At 38.5% G+C, this 19281-nt stretch overlaps 1 protein-coding gene across 4 annotated transcripts in view; it reads right to left on the bottom strand.

Annotated features, from left to right (window-relative positions):
- The window catches only part of TOX (thymocyte selection associated high mobility group box), a 292833-nt gene that overhangs the window by 189735 nt on the left and 83817 nt on the right, over positions 1–19281 (bottom strand). The window lies entirely within an intron of this gene.

Raw genomic sequence — 19281 nt, forward strand, 5'->3', positions numbered from 1 at the left:
GAAATGAAAAAAAAAGCCAGTCCCCCGGGGAAAGAAGTTTGCCCGGATAAAGGAAGAACTCATGGAAAAACCATGAAGCTAATTTCAGATATATTGTATTTTAGATCCCTTTTCACTTGACTCACGGAACATGTCAGGATTGACAATTACACATAATTTATCTAAAGAACATAAAGATACAGGTAGTGACTGGACATTATTTAACAAAAGCCAAGGTAACAAAGAGACCAAGGATTAGCCTGCCACCAATGTGATTTCAATCCATCAAAAACTCTTTCTCTTGGAGGAAAATCCTATTTATTTCTATTCTATCTTCTAAGCACAATGAGCAGCTTTACCGCATAGAAGAATCCCTACCCCCCACCCCCAGAAACAGCCGCACCCAAGAAAGTCGGCTGAAAACACCCTTGACTCACCAGCAGACACTACCCACCACCCCAGGCTCGCTCTCTAACTGAAAAGCTCTGGGAAGGGAGAAGGGAAGGACCTTTTTGTTCCAATAGAAGTATAGCTGATGTCACACTGGCTTCAGGTATACAACATACTGACCCCACAAGCCTGTACCACAAGTGCAGCTACCATCTGAGGAGGCAAGGACTTTTATTCGTGTGTTCATTTCTACAACAGCCTAGCTCCCTGGACCCGGCAGTGTGGGCTGGCAAAACTCAGCAAATCCTCTTTCGTGTCCTGAAATCTCCTTCCTAAGATTTGTATTTGCCTATCCTCTCTTTCTTTACAAACTAGGGCTGCGGAGGAAGGAGCCCAGTCGTGCGTGGTCTAAAACTTTGATCAAGGTAGTTAACTTTTCCCTTCTTCCTATCAGTTTCTGAATTGCTAAGATGAGAATAACAATACTAATGATAATAATAATAATACCATCTGTCTTTTGGGTTTGCGTGAATAGTGAGATGACCCATTCAAGATTTGATTCTGTTTCTTGTACCCAATAATAACCCAAACATTGGAGCTTCTCTCCTGCCATCTCTGTTGGGGGGCCCACGTTACCTGCTTGCATTACTTGCAAACCACCACTGGCCATGGGACCCTGATACACTCTGTAAAGGAGCCACTCCTTACAGGGACTCATCCTCTGCACAAGGTGAGAACAGGCATGCTACGGGGGGAATTTGTAAAACGTCAAGGTGAGGCTTAACACACTCATTTAAGGGGGAAAGAACTTAGTTCCAAAGTGGCCTGATCAGACTTTCCATGTTTAAATCATTCCTGGGTTGATGGAGACCACCCTGGTGCCCTTGACCCCTCCTCCTCCTGGTTACCCTCACCACCTCTCAGCAAATTTGATGGGAAAGCAAACCAATAACCAATCTGATATTTAGATCAATGGCTAGAATAAGAGTCCAATCCCATGTTTGGGGAGGTGATGGAGGAACTCAGGAATGAACGTTTCCTCAATAAGTCCGAGGCACACCAAGAATATTGGGAGGAGCAACTGAGCAAGGGAAGCCCAAGGGAAAGGGATATTTGGGGAATACGACTCAAGAAACTCTGCCTACTAACTGACCCCCGCACCCTGACCCCAACCCCAACCCCAACCCCCATGAGAATGGATGCACATCCACAGAGAACTTGACCTGAGCTGGCGGAGGCTTCAAGCCTCAACCACGGACCTCACATGAAATCACATTGGGGGGGTGGGGTGGCGAAAAGCAATATTAAATCTAAAAGAATCAGGGCATCATTTTCACTCTAGAAAAGACTTCTGGAGGAAATAACACATGGAATAAAAACTAGGAATTAATTCATATTACTTCTGATAATTTTATCTTTCATTAATAGAGTAGCAATCATGATCATAACTCATTTTTAGAAGAAACATCTTTTGGCAAACACCTCACTTTTTCTTTGACTCCAAAAAAGATAGACTCACAGGGACTTAAGGGAGCTTACTGTCTCAACTTTACCCAGAAGGAAAACGAGACCCAGATTGTGAAACGACTGGTCCAAGGGTGCTCAGCTGGCTGGCAGAAACCTCTCCTTCCCAGGCAGTGTACCTCTGCTGCGCCCACATCTGTTCCCAGAGGTTAAAAAAGACCCTAAAGTAGAAGGATTCAGGAAACACTAGTAACAAAGAAATTAAACTTGTGGTTAATACCGCGATATATAGTCCTTTGTGATATGCCAGCACTTCTGTTCCTGTTGGTACTTGAAGCCTACGACCATCAGCCCATGTTTACATATACCTTCGTGCAACTATGGGCAGACCAGTGTGTTCGAAGTTCCAGGATTTCCGCCAACGGGCGAGATTATTCCATATAACAGACTTGCTATTGTTTATCTGGATTTTACACCCTTTACTCCCAGAACCTTACTCCTGGCGTGGATTTTGGAATCTAATAGACTTTTTTTTTTTTTTCAGATTTTATTTATTTATTTGAGAGACAGAGAGAGAGAGCACAAGCAGGGGAAGGGGCAGAGGAAGAGAAACTCAAGCAGACTCCCCGCAGAGCCAGGAGTCTGATGCAGGGCTTGATTTCAGGACCCCAACATCATGACCTGAGCTGAAGGCAGAGGCTTAATGGACTGAACCACCCAGGTGCCCCAAGAATCTAATAGACTCTTAAACAACATCCTATTTTGGATTTGGTCACACAAGGCTACCATCAAATATATAATGCACTCTAGCCATAATATCATTAAGTATGAGGTTTCAGACTATGTTAAAGGAATCATTCCATAATTTGAAACTCTGTAGGTTTCAAGTTCCATCTCTCAGTATTGTATGAGGCATGGCTATTCATGTGCTGACCCTACTGTGCCCCCAATTTTCCCCACCTGAGCTTAACTGTGACTAGACATATTTTTATTTAACTCAGTTTAGTTAAGTAGACTGAGCAGGAAAAATGAAGTCATGTTGTTTCCCTCTGTTTACTTTGATTAGAAAATTAGGAAGCATTTTATAAAATAACCATGTCTCTCTTTTGAGGCGTAAATATAACACGAAAACGTGTTGCCAGATCCCGTAGGAATCTTTTTCTAAAATCCATTATCCCAAAGTGACTAGTGCCATGAACTACATGATTTTATAATAGGGGGGTAGGAGTGAGAGGAAGGAAACAGTGATTGTTTTAGAAAGGAATGATGTTAAAAAGAAACTGTAATCATCTGGCATATTTACAGAGTGCTATTTATTACGTGTTAACGGATAAAACTATTATCGGTATATTGAAAACAAGACTTTTCGTATAATGGTGCAGTTGACAATGTGTTATTATTCTGTGGAGTGCATAAGGAATTAATCCACGAGCTCAGAAATAAAACAATGATTGAAGTACCTCAAGCTTTGCTTTGTAAAAGTTCCCTGTAAACGCAGAGGCTATCCAAGGGTTAATATTGGCCCGCTCCCCTTAAAATTACCAAATTCCCTTCATCTCTCATCACCCATCATTTGAAATTTTCCTGTCGTCTATTTTCATACTGAGTGTTGAGCTGTTTAATTTTCCCCTCGTCTTCGGAAGGGAAGAGGAATCAAAGCCGGTGTTGATATGTAGAATGTCCACGGTAGCTGGAAGTGGAAACGCGTCCTATCACCAGACAAAGCAATCCCAAATCAAGCCACTGTTACGTCAAAACTTGGGAGGAGTAGAGAAGAAAAATATAGTGGGGGAGGGGGAGAATGCTGATGACCTGCTCAAAGCTTAAAGATCTTTGTTGCAAGGACAGTGACAAATAGAGAGCAGTTAAGAGTCATCTGGAGTACCCAAATTTCATTCCACTACTGTATTTATTTTTAGCATCTATTATTATTCATTGGATACTCGTAGAATAATGGTGGTGTGAATTATGCATAGCAGAATGGAATGGGGGAATGGTATTTATAATTCTAAATTTACAAACACGAGAGAAATTAGTAATACTATAGTTATCAAAGGAAACAGGCCTAATTAAAGAAATAACTGCTACAAAACCATATGCAACTCAAACCAGAAAAAGACAATTCAAATTTAATGAATGCCTTTAATATTAATTACAGAATTCTTAACAATACATTGGGACAGCTCTCTTGGAGAATTCAGCTTACTGTTTAACAGTTTCTGACTAATTTTATTAACCTGTACATCTGAGAGGATCAACCCCCTCTGGGTTTAATTAGAAGAAAATTCAATTTAAATCTAAATGTCAACAGTGGTTACTAATTATGGCAAGGCCCTGGACGGGACAGCAAGTCTGTAATCAGGCAGTTCCCTGGTAACAATTAACACTTTCTTTCTGAGTTATGAGTGCGTTAAGATATTTTAAAATAAATACGATTCAGCATGGGATACTGCTAATATCATGAGCCCCTACTGCTAGGTGCAGACATGCAGAAGAGGCTGCCAAATTAAATTACAGAGATTTCTCAAACATATAGCTGAATAATAAGCAGCTAGGAAACTAGGTCAGGGTCGAAAAGCTAGAGCCGAGCGCCCCTCCCCCAACATGCAAAATAAATATACCCACTATCTCTGAATAGAAATCATTCTTTTGTTATGCCCTTTGTCAAGAATACATTATTGCAAAATGATATTTATTTCCACAATCTTCACAGCTGTGAGCACGACTGAATTAATCTTTCTAGAACTGATTTCATTTGCAATTTCATGATTATGATTATAAAATGTAAATTTATTACTTAAAAAAGAAATGATGATAAAAGACAGAGATAAAAAAAGACAGTTCTTTATCTATTGGTTTGCTTTGCTCGATACTAATGAAATAAATAGCTGACTAACCCTGAAATAAAAACAAACAGTATAAAAATGATTGCAGAAATGTGAAATGAAAGCTAGGAAGACAATAAAAAATCAACTCTTTTAACGTAACACATACAGTGATTATGTGGTGCAGAGAAGTATCAGGACATGCAAATTTTGTCATGGTAAGGCTAAGCTTTATGGTTTAGTCATTTCAGATTTTTCTATTGCTGCCATTCTTTAAATGTTAGCATTAAAGATAATACAGAAAATACTTGGGTACCACTAATCTTTTTTTTTTTTTTTTCAGCTTTCAGTTTTATGCTCTTAAAAGATAATCTCTAGCAGGCCATTCTCAGACTGTTTAATATTGATGACCCAAATAACAAATTAGTTTAAAGAAATCCATATTTATAAGTCTTCAATGTTTAGTGGAATTCAGTCACTACACTGGTCTCCTCTTCTTGAAATACATGGCTTCTTGTAATCAATGTGTAAGTGCCTACTGTGTGCCAAGAACTGTATCAGACGTGAGTGTATACGCAAGAGTCCGAAGACGCCATCGCTGAGTTCGATTATTGCTAGTTAGAAATAATAAAGTCAGGTTTTTTGGTAACACCCAGGGCAAAATAAACCATTTATTTTTTGCAGGAACTTTATTTACATAACTCACTCTTGCCCCCAAACTACACCGATCCATTTTTTTAAAGGCATCAATTTAATTTTTCCTGTTTAAAATTGCAACTCAGAAATACAGGCAAACACAATTAGTATACATTGTATTAAATATAACTCAAGTGTCAAATGTCTATTTACAGAGAGACCACCGATGTAACTATGGCTCCAGGACGAAATGAATGTCAATAAATGGCTATAAGCACTTATGCTCATAATAGATGCAATAGTGCCTTTAAATAAATATTAACACCTACGACTGCTATGTATCATGTCAACTCAATCAACAGAGATCATATTTCTACACCAGGAATGCATCGGCTAGCTTTCTGCATTTGCTCACCATCATAAAGCAAAGCGCAAGCACTGTCACAAGACATTTATTGTATTCAATTGGATCCCGACTAGCTGCGGAGGAAAAGGCTATTTAAGCTTATGTGACAAAATAAGCTATGTATATATGAATAAATTATTTTTTACTGTATGATTCCTTTCCATTATGCTCTACCTGTCTAAGATTCTGAGTTTTCAATAAAATATTTCCACCTGTGACTTTTATAGCTTTGTAGAGAGTGAGTCTGGCAGAGTTTTTGGTTCATTCTCCCAATCCAAATATTATCTATCACCTCCTCTAGCATGAAGGTTAATAACTCTTGGCTGAAGATGTCTATATCGCTTCTTTACAGTTCAGAGCCATGGACACCTCCCCAGGCTCCGAAGGCATTCTTCCTCCTTGAAGAGTCCACGACTCACCTCTGGGAGGCATGATACCCCCACCAGGCTGCTGTGGCCCGAGCACCTGGCGTTCACCAAGCAATCCTGAGTCTGGTATTATTCCATCCTGCAAACAAACCCTTCGTCGGCTGTAATAAACACGTGCTGCTTGGCACCGTCACATTGCTTAGGAATTCCATGTTTAAATGAAATATGCAGAGGCCATGCCTATGTAAATTCTGCCTTTTTTCCCCTTTCTTCTTTCCCCCTTTTCATCTCCCTAGTCTTTCTTTAAACAGCGTTACGCACCAGAGAGATTTTCACTCACTCCTTCAGCTTTCCCCTGTAGCTTTCAAAATGCTACCTGAGGCATCGTACCATCCCCTGAAAGGAGACAGCATAACAAGAGTGCCTTGTTGGTTAATTGTACAGCTTGGAGGTCTGCTTTCAACTAGGAGTTAATGACTTGTTTGTCCTTTGCCGAGGGTATCTTCGAGATAATTTTCATAGATGTTCCATTATTAGACACCTGTTAGGGGCTGGATCTCTCAGAAGAGAGAAACATGTTCTTTAAAACTAAGTAAAATGAATAAACAAGAACAATGACATTAAATGCATGAGAGACAATATAATAAGACATGTTTCTCACACCAGTTTTAAACTGTAATTTACCAGGTAATATTATTCTAAATAATATAATACAAACTCAGAACAGGTGTCTAGAGCTATTTTCCTACACTTGTAAATGTTAACTCTTTCTTTCTGTTTAACTGAAACTTTAGCTAAGATCTTTTGATAACAAAACGGAAGTTCTATAACCACAGCTCAATAATAAGGTGAATGGAAAAACAGTTGGTTTCTGTCTCCCTCAACTGCTTACCTTGATGTGTTCAAGTCAAAAAGAGAAAGAGAGAGTGTATGTTCTCCATTATACCAACCACCACAATGGCAAACGAAATACAAAGCACTGTTTTGTACTCCCTGTTGGTATAAAGTCTCTATTTTTAAAACCTTATGAAAATTTTAATTTTAATTCAGGCCCATATGTTTCCAGCAAAGACTAAGTGGATCTGTAATGTCGTACTGCTCAAAAATATATTTTCAACCGTTCAATTGGTAAAATCTTAAGGAAATCAACTGTGTTATTTTATATCTGATGTCATATGATGGTAGTTTCACAGTAACTTCTCAGAGAAGCAGAGTTGATGTTTTTGCAGACAAGGGCCCTGGAGAGAAAGAAAATACCTTGTGGCAGAAGTAGGTAAGCAACGGGAAAAGGGGAATTAGGAAGGTTCTGGGGAAATGCTCCTCCATCTTTCCCTCCACCTTTGACCCAGGCAGCTGAGTTTAACCACTCAGAAGAGCCCTCGTGTTTGATTTTAGGATCAGGAAGATTCTAGAATAGCATTTCCCAAAGTGGGTTCCACAATAAGAGGGTAGGTTATACTTACATGGGCTAAGTAAGTTGGGACATGGCAGGTTAAGCAAAGGTCAATGAGCTTCTTGATGCCAAGATTTCCCAAGGTTCTGAATCATGCAAGAGAACTGAAGTCCATATATCCACGTGCACTTCTCGCCTCTTTACTCTCTAACATGTCCCTGAATTGCTTCACTCCTGTGAGGGACTCCAGAAGCTAGAGGGATTTGAGGTTCATTGGACTCCCCAGGGTGAGTGCAGCAACTGTAGACCAGAATGTTCTGGGTTTTCCCCCTTGATTTTAATAACATGTTTATAGTTAATGCCCTTCTTGCTGAAACAAAACAAAATGAGGCAAAACAAACCAAGTGTTGGGGTGCGACCAAGAACCCCACTATGATTACTCAGGACTGAGAACCGATAATTATAAAAAGAAAGAAAGAAAGAAAGAAAGAAAGAAAGAAAGAAAGAAAGAAAGAAAGAAAGAAAGAAAAGAAAAAAAAGGACAACACTGATTATCCTGGTTGACCTGTCTCATGTTGATTCTAAATGATTTAACTTGCCAAGACAGTTCTGTAGGCTTTTGAGACCTCTACTTACATTGTCAGACCTTGTGGTCCAAGTAATCGCTACTGTTATCTTGTTTTAACTTCTTAAATGGGGCCTTATATTGACCAATAATCCCTGCCTTCTAGAATTTTTTTAAGGTAAATCCTGATTTTCTCAACAGAATAACACCATAGTCTTTCTTTCACATTTAGAATTCTTTAGTTTTCTTAAATATTTAAAATTTTAAACATGATAGTATGCTTTCTAAAATTGAGAGGCAACTATATAATCTAGAAAAAAAGATATACAATAGATGAATAACTACAGTATTCTTCAGGCGTCAGGTTTTAAACACGCATTGTTAAATAAGATACATGTTAGGCTTCAGCACTGAAGCCAAATTATTAGCAAACAGCGGAGCGCAACCAAAAATATCTACAACCCTGATCTTACTGAAATAATTATAGAACCTTTAATGTCCCACCAGGCGCAGAGAGAAAAAGAAACGCAGCAGAGAAAGAGCAGCATAATGGAAACAGACAGAAGTAGGACAGTCGTTCTACTTTTTACACAGCAGACACAAACTACCGTCGAAAGTTGAAGAGAATACAAAAAATGATTGNNAAATAAAATTTTTAATTGGTGTCACAATTGACAAAATATTAAGAAAACGTATTTAAGTAAAATAAAAAGAAATTATAATTTAATTGGGTGACTCTTTTCACATAGGTATGTAGTTTAGATCAACTGATACAAACTCACATATATATGTGTGTGTGTATACGTGTATATGTATACGTGTATATTTGACTGCATGACATGGGCTGTGGGTATGCATAATGCCTGTGTTTCTGCTTTGGAATCATTAGAGATTATTTTAGTCAATGGTCAGTATGTTTAATGTCCTATAATTTGGCTACATAGTACGGAAATTGATTTGCTATGCAAAATCTTTTCCCCATCAACTTTGGCACTCTCTATCTTTGTAATGAGTCATAATCTTTCTGCAAGTATGAGACAAAATACACTTATAAAATAAGTGCATAACACAGAATAGGTGATCGGTTTGTAAAACGATTTAATGAGTAAATGACTGCATGCCTATCTTGCCTATGAGTCATTTCTACAATGGCGTTTCTTCATTGGGAAGATAGAGGAAAGAGTTTTGTGGCTGTGCCTCAAGGACCAGCCTTCAAAAGCAACTGCTTTGCTTCATAAACTGCACTGAGCTTCCACTCAAAACCTCACTTACAGGATAAGACACACAGTTTTCATTTTTAATGTGAAAACCATTGGCCCATGGAGTCCTTCAAGGGCCTCCACAATTTAGCGCCACCTCATTTTCCAATCTTTTTTCCTTATCTTTCACTTGGGACACACTGAACTATCTGTCAGTCCCTGATGGGGCTGGTGGTGTTCCTTCCTGCAGAGAACACTGTTCTTTATCCTCTCTACCTGTCTAAAGCTGATGTGCAGTGTTTAGGCCCAGCTTCCGGTCAATATTTCTCCACAGTGTCCACACCAAGTTCACAGGTACAATGCATGAATACGTGTTAAATGAATACAACAGAGTATTTAAGATACAGTTGCTGTCAAAGCCTTAAAATGCCAGACACTTCTACGAAAAAGCATTAGCTGGTTATATCATCAGACACCTTAGGATTTCTTTTTAAGTTTCGTCTGAAAGTGTCGGGGCACCTGGGTGGCTCAGTTGTTTAAGCATCTGCCTTAGCTCAGGTCATGATCCCAGGGTCCTGGGATCGAGCCCTGCACAGGGCTCCTTGCTCAGTGGGGAGTCTGCTTTTCCCTCTGCCCCCTCCCAGCCCCCGGCTCGTGCTCTCTCTCTCTCCTTCTGTCGAATAAATAAATAAAATCTTTAAAAAAGAGAGAGAGAGAGAATGAGAGTGTTACCATATCTTCATAAAATAAGCATAGTTGTTTATGGTAAAACTATAAAATTTTGGTAATTATCAACTTAAAGTAGTAACACTTTCCATAAAGATGTATCTGTAGGATATAGTTTAGGCAATATTAACTAGTCCTACATACAAAGGAAGTTTTCCCTTTTATTAAAGGGGTAAAGTTATAAAATTTAATTTCTCTAAACAAATACAATAGCAGAAAATGTCTCTAAAACTTCCTAACAAAGGAACAATTCATTCCACCCCCCGCCCCCGTTTAAAAAAACATCCTCTGAAATCAAAGTGCCCCGGTATGTACCGAGGGGGTGGTGGTTTGAGAGAGAAATGTAGTGTAAGATTCCTAGGTAGCTAATAAATACAGGGCTATTGTCCCTGGAAACACTGCCATCTGTTGTCAGAAAAGAAAGGTCACTTCTGAAATTCTGCCAGGCAATAGGTTTTCTACAGTCATAGGAAAGAAAAAAAAAATTCTGAGACTGTTTCTTAACTGAGCAGGTCATCCTACAGGGAAAAGTCTCTATGGGAACTGTAATTTGGAAGATGTCCAAAGTACAAAAATAGATTAGTTTTCTCAAAGAGTGAAATGGTTCTCTAAAACAAGGGTACTCTCGTAGACAGCTCTTACTATTTACTATATAATGATCTACATTATTTTAATTTATTTCAAGTATACAGAGAGCCAAAATTATGACTGAAATTCCAACCATCACACCTGGGTTAAGAGTGTCTCTTTCTTAACTTTTCCTGAAACTTTCCATTAAATTTTATTAGGTGATAAATTCTACAATATTCCCTATGGATCCTTAATAGGAGAGAAAGAGAAAAATCACCAAAATCATCATCTAGTCAGTCTGCCTGGAAGGGATTTAAAAGTCTTATATGTATCCTGTTGCTTTCTGTTACAAAGTAGTTTACACTTTCTAAGAAGGGATTATTACAGAAGCCATTTACCACTTAGCCCCCTTCTGAGTTTTTGCCATTTTTAATGAGAAAATTAAGTTGTGCCGCAGATTAAATGGAGAAGGTGTATATGAACCATCATTTTATCAGTTTAGATTTGCTAATTTCATTGGTATGTTCTCAGTCCTTAACTTATCCATGTTCATTTCAGTGGTCCACTAGGATCTCACTAATGAAGGGGAAGGATCAGTGTAGAGAATCCAGCCAAGGAACCTATGCCACATCCCACGCTAGTCAATTACAGTCGTTTAATCCACGCAACAACTCTATTATGGTGGCTGTCTAGACCCCATTTACAAATTTAAAAAAATGAGAGAGGTTCTGTGTTCTCTCTAATTTCACACAGCCAATGACAGCAAAGTCAGGATTCAAACCCCTGTGCGGCCACCTCTACAATCCTTGCCTCTTCCTTTACTCCGACACAGGCTGTGTAGGATAGCACTACACCTGTTTCCAACTTGTATTTTCCCTTTTAGGGTGCATGGCGATTGAGACGCTTTTCCTTAAACTATTTCTGCTTCTTGAAGCACAGCAACTGGTACATTTGTGGTAAGGGAGGTGTCACCTGAGATGTCTAGGGGGAAGCAGTCTACCAGCATGGGATTTAAAAATCATGACAGATGCATCACAAAGTAAAACTAAACAGGCGAGCTAGCAGGGCTAGGTGTAAAAGGCTAGCAGATCCGAATGCTGCAAGCGGTGGCCTTGGCTGTTGGCTCACTGTGCCGAGAGGGACATTACCTCGAGGCACTACGGCAAAGCCCAGCCTGTTGCGCAGTTTGGCATTGAGACCCTGACTACTCTAGTTGGAAGGGAAAGGTGAAAAGCATCTATGGAAAGCACACCCACCATTCCCAAGTGGCTGTGAAACAGCCATCATTATGAACTCAAATTCTTTTCATTGACAGTTATGTTTAAATTATAAAAATCTCAGTGGTGTATGATTTTCACCATGCGATTTTTGAAGTTCTATACTAATGATGTTCAGCAAACCTGCTTTGAGATCCCATCTTGCTGAGAAATGGAACGCCTTTGAGAAAACCTTTGAGCCCACAGCTTAGCTGACATGTATTTAATGCATTTATACCATTTTAAGAATCATTTACAAATCTGTTTTAGTACACAGTTAATGTCTTACCTATGTCTGTTACTATGATAACCCACGATCTTAAAACAGTGTTGCATGAATCCTTCTGACTCTCACGAAGAGAGAAACGACCTGCATAGACTGCTTTTATTAAAAAGCCATTGTAAAGGTGCTCTATGACTCTGGTTTTCAATATTTGAGAATCATGCAATGGATAAAAAAATACTTCTGTGTTTCATCTAGTCAATCCTTTAATTTTACAGCTGGAGAAACCCACCCGGGGAGGTTAAGGGATTAGTTCAAAGTCCCACTACCACTTAGTAAAAAACTCATCCAGTGCAATGGCTCTTTCCACTGTATTCCAAATAAAAGACCTTATTATTTTCCCATAGTAGAGAAGTTTTGACTATCATAATGTCATGTTAGGTCACTAAAATTTATTTTCTGGGCTTAGAGATTATTGCTAAATACCAACCCAACTTATTAGCTTCTCTGAGTCTTGCTTTCGTCATTTATAAAATGGGAGTAATAATATTGAATCCAAGATGTATTTTGTTGTCGTTGTTGCACCAAATAAATATGTTGCTCTCCTTCCAAGAAAGTGTCACATCCCGAAGTGACCATAACCATTCTGTTGGTCACAAGAGATTGAGCTTGAAAAAAAATAAATAAATAAAGCCTGTTTGAACTCATTAAACTTCTTACTTTCAGCTATGTTACAGGGAAACTGGAGAGAATTTCAAGTTGTGCATAGGAAAGAAAAGAGTTCCTAGTTTTTGCTCTAACCAAAACTATATTTCATCATTAGAGGTAATGAAAAAAAATAAATCATAATAATGAAAAGGGAAAAGAAAGAAGAGAAGGGAAGGGAGGGGAAGGGAAAGGAAGGGAAGGGAGGGGAAGGGAAGGGAAGGAGAGGGGAGGGGGGAAAGGAAAAGAGAAGAGAAGGGAAGGGAAGGGAAGAGAAGAGAAGAGAAGAGAAGAGAAGAGAAGAGAAGAGAAGAAATAAGAGAAGACAAGAAAAAAACTGTCTGAAACTTTCTGGGAAAAGCCCTCTGAATCACTAGGTAGTGGTCTTTCTCCCTGTGGTTGAGCTTACCTTATACTAATTAGGTCTCTTCCAATCGACTGCAAACGTTTAGAAGGCAAGTCTCATGCTTCCTAATCTTTGTAATTTCCTAATATTTAGCAGTGTCTGACATATAAGAAGCATTCAGTAAGTACTGAGGGAGAAGCTGTCTGGATAGCTATCTTTAATGGTATACAGCTCAGAAACAACCTCATCTTTTAAAGCATTTTAAACACTTTGGATATAAATGTTTCTCAAATGATACTGTACAATCAACACTTTCTTAAAAAGCCTCCCCAGCATAGTTTTATTGGAACATAAATTACTATAATCTGTCATAAAACAATGATATTCTCTGGGGCTTATTAAGTATGTTCTTGGTGTTGTATCAATGGCTACAGGCCTTTATGCTTTGAACGTTCTTAGAAGTGATTATGTTTAAAATAGTGTTTTAGGATCCTACATACCTATTGGCTGTCACGTTTTTGTGGTCAGTTACAGGTCTGACACTAGTACCCAACAACCAACCCTTGTCATAATTAGTTGCTTCTAAACGCAGTGCTCTAGGAAACCTTATCACAAAGGCTGCTAGACTGTGTAAAGAACATGAGTTCTGATAACATGGATTATATCTCTTCTGGCTGCTACGTTTTAATTCTGTGTGTTTGGCTTTATTTCTCCCTCCAAAAGTAAAAAAAAAAAACTGTCTAAGCTCTAGAAAAGTGAGGGTATTATTATCCCATGCAATTTAGAGTGACTACATGTCCAAAGATCCATTTGTTTCCTAAAAGTAAATATATTAAAGTGCATAAAATTCCCAAATGAGTCAAATTTGACAAAGCTTTCAACTAATGAAACTATTAAAGGTAATATGAAAGTGTTTTTTAATATCAACTATTAGCAGAAAATGATAGTGCCATTGAAATTCCTTTATAGTTTAAAGGAAGTTCTATCAGCAGCCTAGCATCTCATTCTGAAATTGCACAGAAACATAGATTTGCATTTTATCTTCATCTCCTTTGATATGAAAATATACTCTTAGTGGAGAAAAATTTAAGGTTTTTAGTGCTATTTCAGAAAAAATTAATAAATATATGATGGAGAAGAAAGTATATTTGACTTAGACCTAGAGACCCAGGATCCAGCCCCAATGGCCCTTAGTGTTGCAGTTTTGGGCAAGTCGCTCAGTACCTATTTGTAAGATCTGCATTTTGGCGAGCTGACCTTAAAGTTCCTTCCCAGGATGAACCTCCCTGATTCTCCTGAACCTATGCTATTTCTTAAGTGAGACTTCATTATAGTATGTGTGCCTGTGTTGGGGGTTGGGTAATAAGAAAGGAAGGAAGGAAGGAAGGAAGGAAGGAAGGAAGGAAGGAAGGAAGGAGAAAGGAGAAAGAGAAGAAAGAAAGAAAGAAAGAAAGAAAGAAAGAAAGAAAGAAAAGAAAAGAAAAGAAAAAGAAAAATTGTAAGCTTATACTGTCAATAAATTCTCCAGTTATTTATTTAATTTAATTCACAGATATTCATTAAGCATTGACTGTATACCAATATGAGACTGAAGCCCAATCCCTGCTCCCCAGAGGCTCACCATTACCCAGCCCGGGAGGTAATACTCATACACAAATAAGGCAGTGAGGTTTGTATGTCTCAGCCAGGCACACAAAGCCTTCATGATGCAATCTCAGCCCACCTTTGTAGCCTCCTCTATAGCCTTTCTAACTCTGTAAGTGTTGCATTCCGAACACACCAACTCGATCACTCCAGCCGGGGAATATCCACGACACTTCCCCACACTTCTGCTCCTGCCGTCCTCTGCCGTCTTCCCTGCGACTCTCAATCTGCCTGGCGACGTCCTTCCTCAAGGCCCCACTCAGACATCATCTTCTCAGCAGCACGCCCGCTCTGCCCAGGTAGGACTTCATGCGTGCCCCTCCCACTTCGTACCCATCATCGTTACTGCGCATGTGTGTGACTACCTCCTCCAAGAAGAGGACTCTTCAAAGACAGGGTCCTTCCCTTGCTCCCATTTTACCTGTAGGACTAGTGGAGTTCCGGGAATGAGTAGGCACTCAGAAATGGCGACTGAGTAAAATTGAACTGATAGCGACAGGTGTGCTCCATGCGTGGTGTAGACATTCAGGGCTCTACAGTTCTATCAAGGTGTGTCAAGAGCGAACACAACAAAACAAAAGATTATGCACGGGATCTTCACTTATTCAAAGCCATCTGTGAGTTTTAGATTCGTCTTACCATTTTATTTATCCACTCATTCATTCAGCCACAAGTCAATACTGAAATTGCACAATTTCTGCGTATACTTTCAACCTATTTTTTTTAGGATAGTCCACAGTTCTACATCATTCTAATAATTTACTGCAGAGTGGCTCTTGGTGTGTAAAGGGCAGGATTTTAGTGACCAGGAAAGTCACGGACCAAAGGAAAGACTGAGGCATGTGTAAGGAAAGCGACAGAAGAAGGAAAGCCATGAATGAGACTACCTCATTTTTTCCCAACGGTAACAAAACAAGGATGGGGGTGGAGGTTCAACTGGTCACTTTTCCGACCTACAGGTATATGCACCGTGCAGCATCATGTTATAGATTCTTCAAGTCCTCTTTCAATTTGATAAATGAGCTATTTTCCTTTAGCAATCTGGGTTTGGATAAGAACGCTTACAAGATCTGGAATCCACTATTATTGTCAGTCCTAGGAGCCTGTAACCCTTGGACACTAAGAAATGCTATTAACAGCACTTGCCATCTGAGTGACATTCGGGTACCATGTACTGGATAGAGCGATTCTATCATTTCACTTCTCCAAGTTTCAAGTTGCCAGAAAAAAATGTGTTTCACTTAAGTTCCAATATGTAACAAATCTTAGTCTTCTGCATCCCTTGCTCCAAGAGCACCCAATAATTGGATGCAAAATTTACGTGAGAACATGAAGTGATGTGATACAGCTAGAGAATTGTTATAAAGACACAGCACAACACACAAGCAAAAAAACAATGTCCCTGTGATTAGGCCAGAAGGCAAGGGGGAAGCATGGAGAAGGGGTTGGAAGGTGGAGAGTGACTGCTAGAGGCTTCCATGATAACCGTGATTCCACTGGCTAGCTCCCCTTTTGCACCTTCGTACCTCTCCATTTGTGGTCTCACCATGAAAGCTACAACCTGTTAAAGAACCAGACCAGGTGCAACCTGCAAACGCTTCCAGGTTTTGGTTCAATGTTAAAGTTGTGTCCAGGTTATGTATCCCTAGGCTCTGGGACCTAACTGGCTAGTAAAACACTAGGTAACTGAGAAGGTCAAAATTTCATATATCATATATAAAATTATCTATCTATGCTACATATATAAAAACATAAATTATTTATAATATGTCATATATATGTATGTATAATAGGTCATTTATATATATGTGTGTATATATGAAACATCTCCAGGACACAGATATATCTCTAAGAGATGTTCGAATTACAGACCATGAAATCATCTTTCAATTGGACTCCAAATCGAAAGATGGGATCTTGGAGATTTGCAGACGTTTTTGCAGTTTATTTCCTTTGTTTCGGTGTTAGTCACATGAAATGTGTCTTTATGTATGAACAAGTTAGTTTTAATTTTTCAATGACTTATAGATAATTCAAGATGAGGGAATGGTTTCTTTTTAAAGCCACCCTGTTTGACAGCACCAACTGGTTTGAGTCTAAGTACCTTTCTAAAACATTCTTGATTTGCCGCACAGATTTATATCTTTTCATGTTCCCTCTCATCATTAAGCCAATTATGAAGGAATTATTACCTTTGCTCAATCTGATTTTTTATGGACTTCATTGAAATAGTCTCATCACTCACAATACACTCAGGAGATTGGTCCATTGCCCAGAAGCGCACAAAGGATATTTCTGGCGAACTTCCATTAGCCTTATGAGGAGTTACCCATGTACATATGATCCTTATCAAGAGATGGATACAGACTTCTATATATTTGAACAGGGTAATAGATCCCTCCTTGCATAACTTTGACCTACTGCTCTTTGTCACGTGCTTGTTAGCCAGTTAAATTTAGGAGGGATTCCTATTTCATGGCTATCCCATGTGAATTATTAGGCTTTGACTCCCCATCATCAAGTCTTACGACTCTGTTCAAAGCAGAAACAGCTTTGAAATCTTTCGAAGCATGACTTCATTAATAGATGATATACTAAGCACTAGAATTAACTGTATGGATTTGTATCTATTACCATGAATTTGTATGAAATAGCAATGGGCTCCCCTTCATAAGAATGTCCCTTTAATATTGCTAATCAAAATATTTTTATTTCCGTAATTAAAACAGCAGCACATGTTTGGCCCCTTTGTGCCTGACTTATCATTCTTCAGTAAGAAAACGAGGGTTTCCCCCTTTTTAAAAGGAAATTTATAAATATGCTAGGCACGTATTTCCAACTCTTAATTTAAAACTGATGACTATAATAAGAACTACAAAAATGAAATGTTCTTTGTTCAGAGCCATAATTCAGAAAGATGGCTTATTTTACAAAGGCTTAGAAACTATATATTTTTCTATCTTCTTAGACATGGAAAATGGATTGTTTGCACACCGAAAAAAATCATGATATATGCTTCTGGCTATTTCAGCAAATGGATAGTACTGGGGACATCTAATATATAGTATATATATATATATATATATATATATGTATATGTATACACACACACACACACACACAGCTTTTATATGCATATATAGGTTATATATATGAATATTTTTCTAAATAATACCAGAGACGCAAACCCAGAAATGTGGATCAGATTGGCTCCTTATATTTAGCTATAATGGCAGTCAGTGCAGAAAGTTATATCTTTTCAAAGAACTTTTCTTTTTCACCCTTAGGTTTTTCAATAATAGCAGATTTCAGAACTGCTCTTCATATAAACAAAGTCTGCTTGACCCTTTAGAATTACGTTAAAAAGACAGATTCTGATCTACCAAAGTTTGTAAAAAGATGACTTTAGAAACATTAGCCTGACCATCACTTGTTTTTAAACTGTTTTTATCATTGCTGTAGTTTTTGGCTTGATCAGCAAATAATATCTTCCCAAACTTGGAGGTTCACAAAGTGGTAAAATTCTGAATTGAGGCTTTGGAAAATTTATTTGGTTGCTAACAGCATACAAATAGATAATTGCTTGTTTGGGGGCAGGAATGCTTTAGAACTCAAGTACTTTTCCCCCAAGGGAATTCATACTGTCATTTGTTTTTATTTTCAAAATGAAAACAAATGGCACTATAATTCCTAAGGGCAAAAATGACTTCAGTCTATTTCTTTTCCTCTACACCCTCCTCTATTCATTTTTAGTTCGATGGAATATACAGATAGTCCCCACCCTCCCACCCCCATGACTTCCACCGCCGCAAAATGTATTCACTCGCTGTACAGTAATTAACAGCTCTTGACTGGAAAACTGCCAGCATGTACAACGTGACACTCTTCCTTTGAACACTAACAAAGTGCATAAGTAATTTATGTTGGATTAAATATCCCTAACAGGGACCCTTAAGTAACCCAATCACTTTAAACAGGCTCCACATGCATGCTCCAGTGCAGGGAAAATGTCAGACAGTGATAACCCACTAATAGCACAATTCTAACTATATTCCAGCTATTAGCATTTTATGACATCAATCCTCATTAAACCTGGCAAGGAAAAAGATACTAATGTTTCCCAATTTTACAGCCAAGGTGGAAGAGAAATGGAGAAAATGTAGACAGGTGCTGTCTCCCAAAAAGGATTAACATTTTTTAAAATGTGGTAGCAATTTTCTGTTAGTACCTTTGTTTGCATTGAAAGAGAGACAACAAAGAGGTAATGGCTACAAGGACCTCGATGGAATTCAGCCAAGAGTGAAAGAAAAGACTGGTATTTCAGCCATTGTACTCACTGCTAAAGCACTGTGCCAACTCATCTTCCAACCCATTATATGAAATTTAATTTAACCTGCTATGCAATTAATTCAGATGTTCAGCCTATTTTTCTCATGGCAGAATCCCTCACACAATGCCTTATTTAAATATTAATCAGTCCTCTTTCAATTAGGACTAATTTGCTTCACAGGGTTTCTCTCATCTTCTGATTGCAGGAAAATGGAGGTAACTTGCAACGTTTGAGGATAATTAACATGGTATTTTTA

The sequence above is a fragment of the Ursus maritimus genome, unplaced genomic scaffold, assembly GCF_017311325.1.
Source record: "Ursus maritimus isolate PB19 unplaced genomic scaffold, ASM1731132v1 scaffold_9, whole genome shotgun sequence".
Classification (NCBI taxonomy): domain Eukaryota; kingdom Metazoa; phylum Chordata; class Mammalia; order Carnivora; family Ursidae; genus Ursus; species Ursus maritimus.